The sequence below is a fragment of the Delphinus delphis genome, chromosome 16 (assembly GCF_949987515.2).
Source record: "Delphinus delphis chromosome 16, mDelDel1.2, whole genome shotgun sequence".
Classification (NCBI taxonomy): domain Eukaryota; kingdom Metazoa; phylum Chordata; class Mammalia; order Artiodactyla; family Delphinidae; genus Delphinus; species Delphinus delphis.
In genome coordinates, this window is record NC_082698.1 from 35,778,095 (window position 1) to 35,797,481 (window position 19,387).

Here is a 19,387-nt window from a genome sequence, read left to right on the forward strand (position 1 = left end):
GTGTACCTTCTGGCTAACTCAGCTGTTAACCTTATGGGGATTTCCTTGCGTGTTATTTGTTGTTTTTCCCTTGTTGCTTTTAATAATTTTTCTTTGTCTTTAATTTTTGTCAACTTGATTACTATGTGTCCCAGCATGTTTCTCCTTGGGTTTATCCTGCCTGGGACTCTCTGCACTTCCTGGTAGCAAATTCTTTTCCCATGTTAGGGAAATTTTGAACTGTAATCTCTTCAAATATTTTCCCAGGTACTTTCTCTCTCTCTTCTCCTTCTGGGACTCCTATAATGTGAATGTTGGTGTGTTTAATGTTGTCCCAGAGGTCTCTTAGGCTGTCTTCATTTATTTTCATTCTTTTTTCTTTATTCTGTTCCATGGTTGTGATTTCCCCCATTCTGTCTTCTGGGTCACTTATCCATTCTTCTGACTCAGTTATTCTGCTATTGATTCCTTCTGGGTATTGTATTATTCATCTCTGTTTGTTCTTTAATTCTTCTAAGTTTTTGATAAACATTTCTTGCATCTTCTCAATCTTTGCCTTCATTCTTTTTCTGAGGTCCTGTATCATCTTCACTATCATTATTCTGAATTATTTTTCTGGAAGGTTGCCTATGTCCACTTCATTTAGTTGTTTATCTGGGATTTTATCTTGTTCCTTCATCTGGTACATAGTCCTCTGCCTTTCATTTTGTCTATCTTTCTGTGAATGTGCTTTTCGTTCCACAGGCTGCAGGATTGTAGTTCTTCTTGCTTCTGCTGTCTGCCCTCTGGTGGATGAGGCTATCTAAGAGCCTTGTGCAAATTTCCTGATGGGAAGGACTGGTGGTGGGTAGAGCTGGCTGTTGCTCTGGTAGCCAGAGCTCAGTAAAACTTTAATCCACTTGTCTGCTGATGGGTGGGGCTGAGTTCCCTCCCTGTTGGTTTTTTGGCCTGAGGTGACCCAACACTGGAGGCTACCTGGGCTCTTTGTTGGGGCTAATGGCAGACTCTGGGAGGGCTTACACCAAGGAGTACATCCCAGAACTTCTGCTGCCAGTGTCCTTGTCCTCATGGTGAGACACAGCCACACCCCGCCTCTGCAGGAGACCCTCCAACACTAGCAGGTAGGTCTGGTTCAGTCTCCCCTGTGGTCACTGCTCCTTCCCCTGGGCCCCAATATGCACACTACTTTGTGTTTGCCCTCCAGGTGTGGAGTCTCTGTTTCCCCCAGTCCCGTCGAAGTCCTGCAATCAAATCCCGCTAGCCTTCAAAGTCTGATTCTCTATGAATTCCTCCTCCCATTGCCAGACCCCCATGTTGGGAAGCCTGACATGGGGCTCAGAACCTTCACTCCAGTCATTCGACTCCTGTGGTATAAGTGTTCTCCAGTTTGTGAGTCACCCACTCAGCAGTTATGGGATTTGATTTTATTGTGATTGTGCCACTCCTACTGTCTCATTGTGGATTCTCCTTTGTCTTTGGATGTGGGGTATCTTTTTTGGTGAGTTTCAGTGTCTTCCTGTCGATGATTGTTCAGCAGTTAGTTGTGATTCCGGTGCTCTCACAAGAGGGAGTGAGAGCACTTCCTTCTGCTCCGCCATCTTGAACCAATCTCCCTGCCTGTATCTGTTTTTGATAATCATATTTTGATGATCATGCAATTTTATTAGATTCATCATTTATAGGCATGAGCTCAACACCACGAATAGAAACTTCAGTCAATTTTTCAAATAGTTATGCTAATATAATAATGTCTGAATTGCATCTGGATATGATGGGAATTTTCCTTTCAGCATTTTGATTGTCATCTGAGTCCTCAACTTAATGGATAGACATGCTTACAAATCCTGGAGTTTTTTAAACAGGATTTTTTTCAAAAAAATCCATGCTCCTCCCCATATGAGTACCTTCACACTATAATTCTTTTAAAAATACGTATTTCTTTATTTTTAATAAAAATTGTGTATATTTTTAGGTAGACAACATAATGATTTGGTATACATATACAAAGTGAAATCATCACTGCTGTCAAGCTAATTAACACATCTCCCATAGTTACCTTTATATATATGTGTGTGTATGAGATAAGAGATAGATAACCTGAAGTCTACTCTCTCAGCAAATTTCCAGTATTCAATACAGTATTTGTTAACTGAGTCCCATCAAGTCCATACAGCAGCCAGGATCTTCTAAAATGCAAATCTGATCACATCTCTACTCCACTTAAGGTTTCCCTTCGTACTTAGGCTCCATGTGGTGTGCCTAATACTTAGTGGTCATTCAGTGAAAGAATGACTGAATAAATTAATGTATTTTGGCTAATCATACTTTGTGGTCTAGATAAGTAGCAAGAATTTTTTGTTTTTTAAAAAATGGGAAATTCACATACTGCAAAATTATAGAGTTTCTGGCTCTAAACTCCATAAAAACTGCCCAAACACCTTCAAAATCATTATCTTCAGGGTCACTTATGACAACAGATCATCACTTTGCAAAGTATACTATTCTCAAAACAGTGAAACATATTGTTCTGTATGTTGTTGACTTCTTATTTATAAAGAGGAAAGTATTGGCAGTTTTCAAAACAGAAATAGACACACAGATGTAAAAAACAAACTTAAGGTTGAGAAAGGGGAAAGGTGGGATGAATCAGGAGTTTTGGATTAGCAGATACGAACTACTATATATACAATGGATAAACAACAAGGACTTACAATATAGCACAGGGCACTATACTCAATATTTTGTTATAACCTGTAAGGGGAAGGAATCTGAAAAAGAATATATATATATGTGTATATGTATATTTCTTAATTTAAAAAATTCTAGTTTATCTCTTGATGTAGAGAGATCTAATATTTAACTCTCATTTTCCAACCACCTTCAATGGACTTCCCTTCTGCTCATTCACTCAAATACAATTATATCAGAATTTTTGGTTAAATCAGTATTCACTGTTTACATCATCATGATTATGAAAATACCATTTCTAGCTGAGTCACCTAATATATTATGATCACATTTCCTCTCTTGCCTACTTTATAGAATTAATAATTGCAATTTTTTTTGGTTTTGTTTTCCATATGCTTATCGCTGCTACTCCATACTCTGACTGAGTGGGATTCCTCACTGTGATCAAACACACTAGGTAATCTTGATCAGTACAATTTTTTTCCCTGTTGAAAGCAATCTATTTATTTATATATATATATATATATATATACACAATATATATACATATATATGTATGTATATATATACAAATATATATATATATATATATGTATTTGTATCAATCTGAAATATTTGTATCAATCTGAAATACTTAATTTTTAGGCCTGCTTCACAGTTTTTATCCCAGAATTTCCCACTACTGTCATTCTAGAAATATCTTCCTTGTTTCTCTCCTTTTCCTTTCTCCTGGGCTAGATCCCTTGTTTCCTGATACAATACTGCTTGCTCTGGAGAAGCACACCCGCTGGTATCTTTCTGACCTTTTGTGTCTGAACACGTGTATATTCTGCCCTTAAACATCCAGCATGGTTGCACTGAGTATGGAATTCCAGGCTGAAAATAATTTTCCCCAGAAGCTTAAATACATGACTCAGTTGTTCTCTGTCTTCCAGCATTTGTGGTGAGAAATCTGAGAGTATTCTTATTTCTGATTATTTGCAAATTATCTATATATTTTTCTTCTCTGGACCTTTTTGGATCTTCTCTTTAAACACAGATTTCTGGAGTTTAAGAATCATGTGCCTCAGTAAGGTTTTTTCAGTCATTAAGCTGAACCTTCAGTGGGTTTTTTCCTTCTAGAAAAGTAGGTTTTGAGCATTTCTTTGTGAGTTATTTCTTCGATATTTTTTACACACCATTTTTTCCTACATTCTTTTCCTGGTGTTTGAACTCTCCAATTGATTCCAGTTAGAGTTGATCCTCTCATTTTCTTTTTAAAAAATATTACTTTTCATTCTCTTTCTTACTGTGTTCTATTTCCTGAGAGACAGCTTTGAGATCATCTTAGTTGTATCTTCCAATTTGTATGTGCGCAAGTGCGTGTTCCTTCTCTCACGTATTCTTAATTTCTAAGAGCTCTTTTGGAAATTCTAAGACTTACTTTTTATAGAATTTTTTCTCTGGAGAGATTAATTATAGTTTTGGAGACATTTCCCCCCACATCCCCCCCCATTATTTGCTATAGCTTCCAAATTCCCTTTCTTGTTAGAGGCTTTTTGCTAGTGTATAGTTGGTGCATATGTGTATATTTAAGAGTGAGGTATACATACACACAGACACAAACACAAATCTGGTGTGATGTTTGTTATGCATATGCAGTGCTTTTCAACTAACCATGTACTGTAGAATGATTAGTTGGGGATCCAGCCATTTGGGGACTCAGCTTTCTCTGCTAGCTCAGGGTTTTTCAACTTCTGAAAAATTGGCATTTGTCTATTGTAGTCTCCTCTCTTGTGCTCTTTGTTATTGTCAGTTTGCCTTTTACATTTATTTATTTTCATATATTTGCAATGTCCTGAAAGATATCATACATTTTATATTAAATAATATATATGGAGGGTTACATTTTAAGTTATGGAGGAGAATGTCTAATAGGGAGCTGTCAGTTTTACTTGAAGAGAGGGTGAGGGTGCCTTGAAAATACTTCATTAAGAGTTTGACCCTTGGCCAAGTGTTCAGAGATGAAGATGCTGGGCAGACAAGGGGCTGAAGAGGATATCATGCAGGTGGCAGAGGAAGAACGAAGGCCCAGGCGATTACACGGCATAGTTTTTTCCATAGAACTTCAAGTAGGACAACATGAATTCAGGTAGTAGGTGAGAATCAGAAACGAGGCTCTTAATCAAATTCAGGTTACAGAGCTCCTTGTGTTCCATTCTGAGGCCCAGTACAGAGCATCATAGGTAATGAAAAGTGGACAAGACTTCATTTCTTCCTCAAGCAGCTCACAATCTAATACAGATGGAGATATATAAAAATAAATTGCAGTAATGTTGGGCATAACTGTGAATTGAAATGTGTTTTCCAAGGAGAAAGAGATTGCATCGGAATGAGAAAAAGTTTTATGAAGGAGGAAACATTTGTAAGGCCTCAAGTTTAGACAAAGAGAGCTTTGGCAAGAACAAACTGAGATGGAAGGGAATACAATGAGGATAAACATGGCACTGGACACGGAAAGGATAATTAGAGAACAGGCAGTTCAATCTTGTTGGTAGGCAGGTAGGCAAGATAAATGCAACAATTTGCCTGGGACATGAGGTGGATGTTCTTGGTTGCCAGGCTGGGCAGGCTGTGCTGAATTGTCTAGGCCAAGAGGACTTGCGCACACAGTCAAACCTACTTAAAATGAAAATCAGCGTCCCCAGGGTACACCTTTATCTCTCTTCCTCGTTTCTGGTGAATAGCCTTCCTTCCCCTTTAAGCATAAAACATCCTCGAACAAGTAGCAGTTTTTAAACTTGTTTTTCTCCTTATGTTCATCCTCCCCTTCAGTTCATTCTTCACACTTTATCCAGTGAGTGGAAAGTACAAATTGAGTAATCTAATCTCTGTTCTTAATGGCTGACCATTGCCCTTTGTATAAAGTTCAAACTCCTTACTGTGGCCTGCATGTCCCCATAGATCCTCACTCCAGGCTGCAGCTCAGACCTCATGTCATACCACTTTCCTTTTCACTCTCTACCCTCCCATCAGATGTCAAATTGGCCTTCCTCTACTACAAGCTCACTCCCATCTCCAGGTCTTTGCACTTGCTACTCCCTTTGCCTGGGAGGTTCTTTTACCAGATCTTTGCATAGTGGGTTCCTGTGTGGTTTTAGGTGTCAGATAGAATGTCATGTCCCTTCAGGGGCTTTCCCTGGCAGTCATGTTGAAACTGTCTCTGCCCCTTCCTCCTCTTACCCTATTGCATTGTCCTATTTATTTCCTTTGGAGTGCTTTTCTTAGTGTATCGTTATATTGCTTAGTTTTGTGGCTTAATCATTAATTATCTGTTTCTCAGTCCATTAGAAATCACCCTTCAAGAAGTCAGGGACCTCATCTTTTGTATTTCCTGCTGCATCCCTGATGCCTAGCATAGTGCTTGGCACAAAATAAGCACTCAATAAATATTTGTGGACTAAAGGAATAAATGGATACGTGGTTATGTGAAATACCTTTCCTCATTATCGTGACACCAATTCCGTAAATATTGAGTGGATCCTTCAGGACTTTTTTCTTTAGCCAAATCATTTCTTTCATTGTTTTTATTCTATATACTTCCTTGTTCCTAAAAATACTTACATACTGTAAGCTCCATGAGGGATGAGACCAGGTTCTGTCTTTAAACATTTTACTCTTTGTGTCTTAATTATAGTAGATACTCAATAAATATTTTAAAGATGCCTTCATGCTGAGGAAATGTACATAAGGAAGTAAGAGATAAAGGATGGATGGGACTCCCTCCTGCATGGGAGGAAGGAGGTTTGTTTCTAATCTTCCATAAAACATTTAACAATTTCTTCTTCTCCTTTCCCTCCTACTCCCCCCTTATTATCATTATTATTATTATTATTATTATCATCATTAGTAGTAGTATTAATGATTACTTGTCCTGTTCTGCTGATAAGTGGCTCTTTGACCTTGGGCCCACACATTTGTGTTTCTGAAATGCAATTTTTTCATCTGTCATGTAGAAGTAACGTTGCTTCAAGTGTGGTCTGTGGGCTAACTGCATCAGCGTTCCCTGGTGTGCACATTAAACATGCATTTTCTTAGTCTCTAACTTGATGTCCACCTGCCCAGCATCTCTGGGGCTGGGGTGAAGGGATCTGAATGTTTAGCAAGCTCTTTCAGTGATTCCTATGCAGACTGAAGTCTGAGAAGCACTGCTGAGTGGTTGTATTAAATGATTTTCTATGATTCTGATTTCGCTCGTGGAGCTGAATTAGTATATATTGGCCATCTGGTGAAGAAAGAGCTATATTCTTTGGTTATTGCTCATGTAGATTGCTGTTGCAGGAAGTCTCCTAGTAATTCTTGTCAGCTGCTAAGCAATATGTTGTTTCTTGTGAATAATGGTCTATTCTTTGCATTATATTGTACTAAATTACATTATTTATCATGCTCTGTGTCTCAGGGAAAAATAAAACTGTGGTATGGTAATTTCTGTTAGGAAATGTTTCTGCTTATATAGATCACATAGTTCATGAGTCAGATTCTTCAAATATATAACTTTGAGGGAGTGACCCATATATTTTGGGGAAACTTCATTAACTTCTTCCAGCTATGGGTTCAACTTGCTACACTGATGCTGTTTAATCTGCAACATGATGACAACAAGGCACCATGGAAACTCAGTGGTCCTTGAGGACCACTGAAGACCAACTGGGGAAAAGTGACTATCAAGGCAGAATAGATGATACCGAAGTTGAAAAATAATTGCAAAAATACAAACAAGGAGTAATTTCCCTCTCCCTGGCAAATTTAGAGAAGGTCTTAGGGAGAGGGTAAATTGGATGATCAGTAACCGCCGACAGTGTTTCCATGGAAGGAGGGGAGTACAGGAACTTCCAGTGATCACTGTGCACAGGTGCGGGAGTGAGATAGAGGTGGACTCAGGAGGAGAAATGCCTCTTCCAGAGGCCCAGCTCAGAGGAAATTAATTTCTGTCTGCATCCATGATTCAGCAGGTTTAATGGAGTTCTAGAAAATGTTCATAAGCTGGAAATGGAAGCAAAGGCACCCCTAAGAACTCACGTGGACATTTGAGGAAAGCCTGACTCTAACAGGGATTTGGTATGAAGGCAGTGTTTCTCAGTCTCAATATTTCAGACTGAATTTCATGCCTATGTGACATTTACCCACTTAATGCTTGAGATAAACACACACACATATATAATAGTTTCTATTAATTTCACCTCTTAATATAACTTGGCTGAGAACTCTTGCCTTATGTTTCAGATATTCCCAGGAATGCTGAGAATCACTCAACAGTAGCTCTAAAAATTAATTATGTTGGGAAACTCATCTAACTTTCATTTATGCATAAACTAAATTAAACATAAATTATTACTAAGAATAATGACATGACACTTAATATTGGTGCCACAATTTTACAATTGATAAAGCATTTCGAATTGCTTTTTGTCATCCTCATTTGCCAGCATCATCTCATTGAATTCTCACCACAATCTGGTAAGGCAGGTCTTATCTCCCAACATTCAGAAGGCACTAATGCTTTGTCCAAAGTAAAAATACTACTTAGTAGTTTGGATGGCTAAGAGAAATAGTCATCCACCTTTGCATCAGGGTAGGCTTATACCCAGCCTCGTTTGTGTTTTAAAAGAAGTGTCTGGAAGTTGTGAGGTCCTGGATAGCAGGCGGAATTTTCCCTTTTGCATTTTGGGACCCATCGTCAATGGTCTAGTGTAGAAACTCTGAAGGAGAAACAGAATGTAGGAAAAATGTTTAGAGTGGAAGTTAGCTGACACCCAAGAGCACCACTGTGGGGGTTGGAATTGGACAGGGTCTCATAGCTCCTTTTTCATGAACAGGGAAATGGACAGCTGACGTGGGCATTGACACAGTGATGCATGATAGTCAATGCCCAGATTAGAGGACCAGTCTCAGCATCACTTTTCCAGCGATAACTTGCCTGGGCAGATTGCCACTCTGAGGTCAGATACAGGACTCTTTCTGCACTTTGGTAACGCCACCTGCTAATTTTCCAGTTATATTCTATGTAGTATTGAAACACCCTCAGTACTCATGAGCCTAAAGGGATCACAGAATAGCTCATGGAAAGTGGGAACAAGAGTTTTTTTCTGACTTGATGTTATCATGTGCTGGGTCAGAGCTTGAGTACCTACACTCTAGCAAAGAAATGGTACACCGTATGAATTCCTACCTGAGGAAAAGAATGAACGTTGCTGTATAAAAGATGTGTGGCAGGCATGTCTTAGCAACCAGCAAAGGGCATTGAATGAGGACAAGCGAAATGGAACTGCCACATCGAGGAAGAATCTATGCAGTTGATTTGAAAGGTTAACAGCATGTTATAGTATATTTGTGACTTTCAGCTTTCAGAAAAATTAAGCCACTTAGTGAACACAAGACAAGAAATCACTGGAGAAGCCAGGAGAAGGATCCCCAGCCCAGAGTTCCCTGGTTTCTACTCTGTCTCCCAAGGTGAGCGTTTCATCCATGAGCAAAATCATAGGCACCGGTCTGCCCAGCATAACAGAGAAGCCCCAGAGTGCTGACCTATGTCTTTCCTAGTTCAGGAAAGCATGTTAATCAAATATTTATACTAATCACTCCACTGAAAGCCCCACAGTTCCCTTTTTAATGCAGAAAGCAGAGTGTAAAGACCTACAATTGCACTGCAGTGGAGAAATACATGAGCTGTACAAAAACAGTTCTTGGTAAATTGTGCATCCTCTCTTTTTAGTGTGCCATAGGTCATGTGGGGTGAAAAAATCAGAGCTCTGAAAGTCATCTCCTCCTGCAGCCTGTTTCCCGCATGGATACCTAATCACCCCTGCTACAGTGACTCTGGGTCCTTGGCAGTGCTTGGTATGACTTACGGGTTTTAGACCTCCAAATGCGGCAATACCCAGCAGGAGCAGATGGACTTCTAAGCAACCAGACAATAATTTCCTAATGCAAGTACTGGGAGCTGGAGCCAAGCACGTTTCGTTTCTTACACTCCCTGTGGTGCAGAGATTGATGAACAGACATGAGGTTTTCCAAGATAACGTATGCAAGCAACCTACTTACGGCAAGCTTTTCCCATGTATCACTCTCTCTCTCTACTTGCAAGAGGAGCCAGTAAGACGATCCAACAGTGACCCACAAGGTGGGACAAAGCTTTAGGGGTTGAGGACTGTGGTAGACAGCACAGAGGATGATTTAAATGTATCATACTTGTCCTTCTTTTCCTTGGGTTTAGTGTGATTAATGTATGGGACTTCGTCTGCACTTACATTTAAATGAAGCAATACTTGTTAAAACACATGAGAAAGTGGCTGACCCAGAGAACCACTGCTAAAATAACAACTACTGCTAGTAAAATCTCGTATGCATAGAATTAGGGTCAGTACTGCCATTATAATTTTAATGATAATAATTATTATTAGAGTCATTATGACTGTTGTCAGGTTTGTTGAATAAGACATCACAATGTAGTACAAGAAAGAAGGATGACACATCCAAATTAAGCAACTGAACCTATAAAAATCAATTCCTTTTTTCCAGTTTTATTGAAGTATGATTGACAAATAAAAACTGTATATATTTAGGGGCTTCCCTGGTGGCGCAGTGGTTGGGAGTCCGCCTGCCGATGCAGGGGACGCGGGTTCGTGCCCCGGTCCGGGAAGATCCCACATGGTGCAGAGCGGCTGGGCCCGTGAGCCGTGGCCGCTGAGCCTGAGTGTCCGGAGCCTGTGCTCCGCAAAGGGAGAGGCCACAACAGTGAGAGGCCCACGTACCACAAAAAAAAAAAAAATTAAAAAAATTAAAAAAAAAAAAAACTGTATATATTTAAAGTGTACAATGTGATGTTTTGACAAGTATATATATATTTTGAAGTATATGTATTTACAAGTTTGTATATTGAAATAACTACTACAATCAAGCTAATTAACATATCCATCACCTCACATAGTTACATTTTTTGTGTGGTTAGAAAATTTAAGATCTACTCTCTTAGCACCTTTCATGTATATAATACATCATTAACTATAGTCACCATGCTGTATATTAAGTCTCCAGAACGTATTCATTGTATAACTGAAAGTTTTTACTCTTTGAGGAATAGCTCCCATTTCCTTCACCCCATCAGCCCCCAGTAACCATTCTTTTACTCTCTGTTTCTATGAGTTTGGTTTGGTTTGGTTTTAGATTCCATAAACAAGTGAGATCATGCGGTATTTGTCTTTCTCTGTCTGGCTTACTTCATGCAGCATAAGGTCCTCTAGGTTCATCCATGTGGTCACAAATGGCAGGATTTCCTTCTTTCTTGTGGCTGAATAATATATGTATACATAACATTTTCCTTATCCATTCATCTGTCAATGGACATGTAGGCTGTTTCCATGTCTTAGCTATTGTGAATAATGCTGCAATGAAAATGGGAGTGCAGGGCTTCCCTGGTGGCGCAGTGGTTGAGAGTCCGCCTGACGATGTAGGGGACACGGATTCGTGCCCCGGTCCGGGAAGATCCCACGTGCCGCGGAGCGGCTGGGCCCGTGAGCCATGGCCGCTGAGCCTGCGCGTCCAGAGCCTGTGCTCCGCAATGGGAGAGGCCACAACAGTGAGAGGCCCGCGTACCGCAAAAAAAAAAAAAAGGGATTGCAGATACCTCTTTGAGATACTGATTTCATTTCCTTTGAATATATACCCAGAAATGGGGTTACTGAATCATTTGGCAGTTTTATTTTTGATTTTTGGAGGAAACTTAATTCTGTCCATAGTGGCTGTACCAATTTACATTCCCATCAACAGTGCACAAGTATTCCTTATTCTCTACATCTTCGCCGACTCTTGTTACTTTTTGACTTTTTGATAAGAGCCATCCTAATAAGTGTGAGGCCATAACAACTGTGTTTTTTTTAATTGAAGTATAGTTGATTTGCAATATTGTTACTTTCAGGTGTACAGCAAAGTGATTCATTTACATATATATATATTTCAGATTATTTTCCATTATAGATTATTACAGGATACTGAATAGAGTTCTCTCTGCTATATAGTAAATCTTTGTTACTTATCTATTTTACATACTGTAGTTGGTATCTGTAATCTTAATTTATCACTCCCCTTCCTCGCTTTCCCCTTTTGTAACCATAAGTTTGCTCACAGACATAGAAAACAAACTTATGATGATATCATTGTGGTTTTGATTTGCCTTTCCCTGATGATTAGTGATATTGATGATCTTTTAATATACCTGTTGGCCATTTGTCGTCTTTGGAAAGTGTCTATTCAGGTCCATCGCCAATTTCGAATTGAGTTGTTGGGGGTTTTTTTTGTTTGTTTTTTTGGGTTTTTTTTTTTGTTTTTTTTTTGCTATTGAGTTGTATGAGCTCTTTATATGTTTTGAATGTTAACTCCTTATAGGGTATATGGTTTGCAAATATTCTCTCCCATTCTGTAAGTTGCCTTTTCGTTTTGTTGATTGTTTCCTTTGTTGTGCAGAAATTTTTAGTTTGATGTAGTCCCACTTGTTTATTTTTGTTTTTGTTTCCTGTGCTTTTGGTGTCATATCCAAATCATCATTGCCAAGATCAACGTCAAGGAGCTTTTCCCCTATGTTTTCTTCTAGGAGTTGTATGATTTCAGGTGTTGCATTTCAGTCTTTAATCTAAGTTGATTTTTGTGTATGATATAAGTAAGGGTCCAACTTCACTCTTTTGCATGTGGATAGCCCTACTCCCCACCATAGATCCTGAAACAGCCCTGTGACCTGGCTCCAGGCCCACTCTACTGCTAGTCCAGAGTCAGTCGTGCCCTTAGGAGCACCCGACAGGAGACACAGCTCTCCCAAACAGCCTAACTGGCCACTGACGATCCTGAAGCAGCCCTGTGACCCAGGCCCAGTCCTGCTCATCCAGGACCCAGTGGCAGCCACACCTATCCATGCTTCCGGTAACAGGCCTGCCAACCTGGAACCCAACTTTGAACCAAGAGCAGCCTTGTGACCTGGGGCCAGCCTTGGTTGACTGAGATCCCAGAGGCTAGCCCATCAGTCAGGGGACCCAGCAGGAGAAGTTCTTTACCTGCTGAAAAGACGGGAGGAAGTGTTTGCTCCTTCAAATGCATAGACACCAAGGCAAGGCTACACAGATCATGAAGGATCAGGCAAACATGATCAGTTTACCAAAGGAAACTAACAAAGCTCTAGCAACTGACCCTAAAGAAATGGAGAGCCAGGAATTTCCTGATAAAGAATTCAAAATGTTTGTTTTAAGGGAGTTCAGTGAACTACAAGAGAATACAGATGGATAACTCAACAAAATTAGGAAAAATCAATTCCTAAGACACCAATATCTACGTCATTGCTCTTAAAAAAAAAAAAAAAAAAGCTTTGGCAGTGCAGTAGTTTCCTGAGAAAGTCCCATTCAAAAATGGGGGTTTCTAAAATCATAGCAGCCTCATATAATACATAATTTTAACAAATAAATCCTTTCTCATACCCCTTCAGTCTTATGAACTACTGGACTATCTCTTGATCTATCACCCTTGTGCCCCAGGACCTACTGTCCTAACCCTGTAGAGAGAGCATGAGAAGCTTATGCAGGACTTTATGCCTTATGTGGAGTGGGTGTGAATACATGCTTATGAAATTGCCAGTATGGGGGGGAGCAGTGCTGAACAGTGGTAGAACATGAACTCTGGCTCACAGAGTTCCAGCTATGAATCGGTACCTGAGTGACTTTAAGAAGCTCCTGAAAAATTCCGAGCTTCAGTTTCCTCCTATGTAAAATGGGAGATAATAATACCAACTTCTCAGTGATATTGAGAAAATAGAATCCGTTAATGTAGGTCAAGCACCTAGGGCAAAGCAGTAGCTCAACAATGATATTTTCTTTCTCAGCTCATTGTCCCAAATCAGCCCCCCGATTCCTACCTCCCTGTTCTTAGTACTATTCATGTCCAACTCACAAATATCCTCCCACTTAAAGTTTAAAATACTGAGAAGGCTAGTAATAAACAATTTATAAGTAGAGATCTAGGTCACAAATAGAAAACATGGAGAGGATCAAAACCTGCAAATCTAACAGCCAATAAATATATGAAAAACATTGATTTCTCTAGTGGCTGGGGAAATGCAAATCAATGTGAAATATAAATATATAATCATCAGATTGTCAAAATGTCTAGAAAGTGATAATACCTACTCTGGGATTGCAAGAGAAAGGGGTACACTCAAGTATTTGAGGGAATGTGAATTTTTACACCGTTTTTGGAAAGAAATCTCTCTGTATGTGATATCTGTCTATCTATAATTATATCTTAGAAGTAGAAGCAGTAGTACAAGGATGTTTATTACAACACTGAGGTGGTAAAAAATCTAGAAACAATGTAAATATTCATAAAAAAATAGGGTTCAAATATTTGTTTAATTTGTACATTTATTTGGTGGAATATAATGCCACAAGAGAAATCCATTTTACTTGGAGAAATTTCCATGGTACATTAAGTGAAATAGCAAGACACAGGAGAATAGATGATTCCATTGTGGAAAAAGAAACAGTGGCAAAAATACCTCTTGTCTCTATGCACAGATGTGTATGTAAGTAAGTATATGAGCGTGGAGAAGTCAATATGAAGAGACTCACTGAGTAACTAACAGTACTTACCTGCGGTGTGTCTAGGGCTTGTAGAAAAAAGTGGGGAGCAACAGGAGGGAACAGTAGGTAAAATCAAAAGTTTGCGTAATATATGTTGTAGGTCTATACACAGTATATACAGGGTCTATGATTACAAAGAAATGGCATTTATGTTCCAAATTTTGGAAAACTATATATGTATGTATATGTAAAGAAACGTATGAAAGGCTAGTTGCCGAAGCATTAAAGGCAATTATCATGATAATATTCATATAACTTCTCTTGTTTATTTTTATGTTTTGTTAGAATTATATTGGGTCTGTATTAATATAATCAGAGAAAAGCTATTTTTAATGTACAGAAAAGGAGAGCAAGCAATACCCAGGCTGGCTATAATGCACAAGGTGAATTTAGAAAGAAGGAAGAGCCTCTGGAACCTGTTTTGAATTTGTTTCAAATCATGGAAAAAATTACGATGCAGGTTTGGAACTTAGGAAGCAGCCTCTGAGATGCAGTTTATGTGCAGGCTGCTTATTAAGGAGAGCACTTGAGATGCACACCTGAGAAGGGGAGGAGAGGAAGGAAGGTTGAACAGAGGGCAAGGCTGAGCTGCATGCTGGTCCAGTGACAGCCTCAGCTGACCCCACAGGGAGCTCTCAAGTAGAAATGGCCCTTCAGGGTTGACCTCGGTTGAGTTGAGATGGCCAGGCCTTTATAACTCCAGTCAGGGATAAGGGTGTCCCTGGAGCAAGGGCAGTCAAGTTCCGTCCCTGAAGGGGCTGAAGCTGAGTGTCTTATGACAGCACTGCCAGCAGTTGGGGCATCAAGTCCTTCCCTGAGAGGGACCTGGGCCATGGATCTCATTGTCTTCCCAGAATGGCCACAATGATCCCAATGGGCTGGGAACACTGGTTGGCCTCGCTGAATTTAGGCATATTCTGTAGGATCAAATCTGTGTTCAGTTGAAAGAGACAATTGCACAGGATAATTGATATGCTGTCAGGGTGAGTTTCTTAGGAAACCATCCCGGCACTCACTTCAAAGCAGTAATTGCAGCATTTCATCAACCAGGATCAAGGATTTACTACGCTCCTACCATGGGCCCGGCACTGAGCTAGGCTCTGGAGAAAAACAAGGGTCTATGAGGCCAGTCACTATCCTCCCTCAACTTTACAGAGGAGATAAAGCATGGTACACAGCACCAGCTCTTCAAGACAGTGAGTGATAAGTGCTACCAGATGGGCACAACAGAGTGCCAGAGGAAGGTGGAGAGGAGGGAGAATCTTGATATTAAAACATGAGTGTCATGAAGCGAGCAAGTTAGATGACTTTGGAAGCTACGTTCATATTTCTGGATGTAGTAGGGCAAGTTTGCAAGAAGCAGGCAGCTGTGATGTCACGGAAGAACGTGAAAGTGGAACTTAGCATACCTGGGTTCAAATTATGTTCCTGCACCTACTTGTTCACGGATTGGGGGCAAATTGTTTAAAACTGTGTAAGCCTTGGGCTTCCCCGGTGGCGCAGTGGTTGAGAGTCCGCCTGCCGATGCAGGGTACATGGGTTCGTGCCCCGGTCTGGGAAGATTCCACATGCCGCGGAGCAGCTGGGCCCATGAGCAATGGCCGCTGAGCCTGTGCCTCCGGAGCCTGTGCTCCGAGAGGCCACAACAGTGAGAGGCCCACGTACCACAAAATGAAAAAAGAAAAAAACACTGTATAAGCCTCAATTTCCCTATATCTCAAAGGCAGATAAAGCTTATCTTGCACATTGTTTTTAACATAACATGAGGTAATGTCATGCTAGATGTTGTGAGGATGACAGGGAATAAGGATGCTTTGTAAAGAGTTAAACGCTACACAGACAGGAGGTATAATTTTTGTTATGTTACTAAGTTGTCGTTCACTGCTCCATGAGATTTGTAATGAGTTTCCCAGATAATCAATTTCACAGAATATTGTTGGATGACGTACCATTCTCCAGTGGCTTCCTGGGAAACTCTTGGGAATATCTGAAACTGAAGACAAGAGCTCTCAGCATAATATTATATTACATATGTTAATTGATGGGATTATGTAATAAATGTATCAAATGTTAGGTGGAGGGACTTTTATATTGATACTGATAAGTCCTGAGCAAACTCAGGCATCATGTCTTTCCCTTACCCCAACTCCTGTTACTAAATCCTTTTCCCAAGTGACGACACAGAGTATTGTGTGTGGTATTCCTTTTCTTTTCCAGTTATTTATTTTTTTATTGGCGTATAATTGCTTTACAATGTTGTGTTAGTTTCTGCTATACAATGAAGTGAATCAGCTATATGTATACATATATCCTCTCCCTCTTCAACATTTGCTAGGACTCTATTAAACCATTTGCTGCATCTTGGAAGCAGGCAGAAATTTCCTTTTAGCTAAGTCCCCAACCAAAGTTTATTCTTTTTCCCCTGACGCCTGCCACACTTTTCCTGTTGCTCAGGTACCAAAAGGAGCAGAAATTGTTCACCTCCCCCCATGTTACTCTAAGTATTATTATTTATTTAGCATCTCTGACTTAGGAATCAATTGTACCTTATTCCCTGGACCCTTTCCTTCCTTAATTTCAAGGCAGAGGTGTTGCCCAAGAATGCGTTAGGAATAGGAGACTCCCCTTTTAACTTCTCAATCAATTGCTCTGCACCCAAATCACTCCTTGGGGGCTTTTTATTTAAAATAGACAGTTATCATTTTCTAAACCTGAAGTAATGTGTGAATTAAAGCATCTTTACCAAGCTTTTCTCTTTTTATTTATCTGTGATATAAAGCACAGATTAAAAACATCAATTGCATGCTTGCTTGGCAAATGTAGTTTCAGAGCAAATGTCACAGACTCTCCTTTCCAACCAGGTTACTGCTCCTAAGCTCCTGCTATAAAGAAAATTTAAAGCCACCACTCCCTAAATGCAACTGTGTTTATGAATATTTCTCAGTTCTTTATTCTCACACTTTTCCCCTCTGGCTGCAGTGAGACCAGGAATTACCAACCATGATCATGGCCTGATGATGCCAGTCCTCTAGTGCTATAAAAGGAGCCCAGTGCCTTACTCAACTTGTTTCCAAACATCAGACTACAGAGCCAGGACAGGTAAAGGGACTCATCATGGGGGAGTGAGCGCACTCATGGGGTGGAGTTAGGAGAACACAGGTGCAGAGCATAGAAATCAGAGACTGAGAGCTTCCATGTCACAAAGGCACTCATAGTAATTACTCAAATGGCAACCAACACATTGCAGTACATACTAGACGGAGGAGAAAGTTACAGCTATAATTGTATCAGATGCTCCCTTTTTCCTGACTAACAGAACTCTAGATGTATTCATGTATCCTGCTGTATTATGCTTCTAGGAAGTCTAATGACATTGCTAGTTATAGTGGATGGGTCTTGATTAAGTCTTAACCAGTGATTCTCAAGCTCTTTGGTCTCAGGAACTCTTTGTATTCTTAAATAATTGAGGATGACAAAGAATTTCATGGTTTATATCTCTCGACACTGTTGTAGAAATGAAATCTTAAAAATATTTCATAATATTTATACTTTTTTTATTGAATTATAATTGATGTACAATAATACATAAGTTACAGGTGTACCACATAGTGATTCATAGTTTAAAAGGTTATATTCCATTAATAGTTACTACAAAATACTGACTGTATTTCCTGTGTTTTAGAATACGTCCTTGTAGCTTATTTATTTTATACATAATAGTTTGTACCTCTTAGTCCCCTTGTCCTATCTTGCACCTACCCACTTCGCCCTCCCACCTGGTAACCACTAGTTTGTTCTTTATGTCTGTAAATCTGTTTCTTTTTGTTATATTCCCTAGTTTTTTTTAATAGTCCACATATAAGTGATATCATACAGTACTTATCTTTGTCTGACTTCTTTCACTTAGCATGATATCCTCCAAGTCCAATTTGTTGCAAATGGCAAGATTTCATTCTTTTTATGGGTGAGTAGTATTCCATTGTGTGTGTGTGTGTGTGTGTGTGTGTGTGTGTGTATACATATCACATCTTCTTTATCCATTCTTCTGTTGATGGACACTTAATGCTGCTTTCATATCTTGAGAATTGTAAACAATGCTGTCATGAACATTGGAGTGTATGTATCTTTTTGAATTACTGTTTTCATTTTTTTTGGATATATACGCAGGAGTAGAATTTCTGGGTCATATAGTAACTCTATATTAAATTTTTGGCGAAACCTCCATACTGTTTTCCACGGCAGCTACACCAATTATGTTCTCACCAATAGTGTAGGAGGGTTCCTTTTTCTCCACATACTTGTCAAAATTTTTTGTGTTTTTTAAAAATTTATTTTTTAACAACTTTATTGGAGTATAATTGCTTTACAATGTTGTGTTAGATTCTACTGTATAACAGAGTGAATCATCTGTATGTATACATATATCCCCATATCCCCTCCCTCTTACGTCTCCCTCCTACCCTCCCTATCTCACCCCCATATGTGGTCACAAAGCACTAAGCTGATATCCCTGTGCTATGCAGCTGCTTCCCACTATCTATTTTATATTTGGTAGCGTATATATGCCCATGCTACTCTCTCACTTAATCCCAGCTTACCCTTCCCCCCACCGAGCCCTCAAGTCCATTCTCTATGTCTGTGTCTTTATTCCTGTCCTGCCCCAAGGTTCTTTAGAACCTTTTTCTTTTTAGATACCATATATGTGTTAGCATATGGTATTTGGTTTTCTCTTTGTCTGATTTCACTCTGTATGACAGACTCTAGGTCCATCCACCTCATTACAAATAATTCAATTTTGTCTCTTTTTATGGCTAATATTCCATTATATACATGTGCCACATCTCTATCCATTCATCTCTCGATGGATACTTAGGTTTCATCCATGTCCTGGCTATTGTGAATAGAGCTGCAGTGAACATTGTGGTACATGACTCTTTTTGAATTATGATTTTCTCAGGGTATATGCCCAGTAGTGGGATTGCTGGGTCATATGGTAATTCTATTTTTAGTTTCTTAAGGAACCTCCATACTGTTCTCCACAGTGGCTGTATCAATTTATATTCCCA